Source organism: Etheostoma cragini, chromosome 5 (assembly GCF_013103735.1).
Source record: "Etheostoma cragini isolate CJK2018 chromosome 5, CSU_Ecrag_1.0, whole genome shotgun sequence".
NCBI lineage: Eukaryota > Metazoa > Chordata > Actinopteri > Perciformes > Percidae > Etheostoma > Etheostoma cragini.
The window spans coordinates 22,819,040-22,820,986 of record NC_048411.1 but is presented as its reverse complement, the minus strand read 5'-3'; positions in this window follow the sequence as shown (position 1 = coordinate 22,820,986).

Sequence of the window (1,947 nt, the reverse complement as noted above, 5' to 3'; positions counted from 1 at the left end):
AAATGAGCAGTCTTATCCATATTAGGGGCATGCTCCTTGTCTTCATGGTGTAGGTTTTGCTGACTAAAAGTTGGACCTTCTTGACACATTAGGCTACAGGTGCGATCTCCATTGAATTAATTATGATTTAGGGGCGTATCTTATTGAATGTGGTGAATACTTATGCAACCATGTATTTATACTTCTAATCAATTAAAATCACTGACAAGATCTTCACATTTGAAGTTGTTTTTATCTTTCTGATGATTACAATTACATCTAATTTGATTCAATGTTGTTAAACAATAATCATGAACACTTCCAAAGGAGGTGGATACTTTTAATTACAGTAGATAGTGAAGAGGTGTGAGACCACTGCAGCTCCACATCAACTGCAGGAGAAGGAGGATTGTTACCATGCATAGGTACTTATTTTTATTTATCATAGACAGTCATCACATACATACATTTTAAGATAATGAAATATCTGATCGGATGAAAAAATAACAAGTAAATAAAATTATTAATAATAATAATAATAAATTAGAAAAAATATAATAACAATAATTATCATAAATGGGGGGGGGGGGGGGTTAACTGTCTCTTTCACCACTTCCAGGCCATCTTTTTTTTTATAAACCACAGAGTGGCAAGGTGATACTTTGCTAGTACATTACAGGTTAAGGGGAACGATAAAAAGACAACAATAGAGAGAAAATGTTAAGGGGGTGGAGGACACAATGAAAAGATGTGTGTAACCTACATTTCAATCATTTGGTTCACATGCACACTAATAACATGATAATAGATTAAGGCAATACTATTGTGTATTGTGTCTCACTCTTGTTATCTCATAATCAGCTTTGGCTGCTTGGCTACTAACCCACCTAGATTTCAGCTCAATCAGTCAATTATTTTAAGCACCTTAAGAGGATAGCCTAATTTCATTTGGTCTTGTGAATTTATGCAAATGGTAGTAGAATTGATGGCATCTGGTGGTGGAAAAGTACATCGAAAAGCCCCTGAACAACTAAATAAACTTTGAGGTGAGATTGTTTTGACAACTCTGCTGCCAAATCAAGTCAAGAATTCATTTTGAATCCCAATTTTTAAGCCAACATAAATGAGAAGTCCCTAAAACTGATCTGGAACTGTTTGCACTTTTAATGACAACAGAGAAAACTCAACATGATCTCACAAAAATGTGGAAATGACCATGACCTGTTAACACTGCTTTACATGCTGCATGCCTCCTTATGCATGGTGATGTGGTTGTCAGGTGAAGTTCTGTGGAAAGAAATAGTTCCCACATGAAACTGCTCACAACCACGTCTGTGGATTTCCTTGAGTAACCAGGTCATGATTGCTGGAGAGGAAAAAATTGCTATTTGCTGCTTTGAGCATTAAAAGCTGGGTGAATAACACTGGGTAAGTCACCCCCAAAAGATCTAGATTGATAATTAGCGTGACATGTAAGAGGGAAGATATCCATTCATGTAATATGTATTTTGTGGTGAACCCTCCCTTTAAACTAGTATAAGCACATACACAGTAGTTCACTGCTTCCCCACACTGGGAACTATTTCTATATTCATTCCCTTATTTATATCATTTGGTGTTCATACAAACTATAATCATCAATAAAATGCTTTTTTATATACAGGTTCAAGCTAAAAAAATAACATCCCTGGTTATGATCGAGGCATACATTTAGGGAAAATGTTTTGAAAAATCTTAACCTCTGATTATAATAAGAAAGTCCCCTAACTCACAGCATCACTATGCATCCCTTATATGCAGGCGTCAGAAGGTCAACCATTGCTACAAGAAGATCATTTTACAACGTCACACAACAATCCGGTACTTTACTATAAACTAAATAACCCAAAATGTGGAGGAATTTCATCTTAAGCCTGGAACTCAGGAAGACGGGCACTTCCTTAACTGACATTTCTACCAGAGCATAAA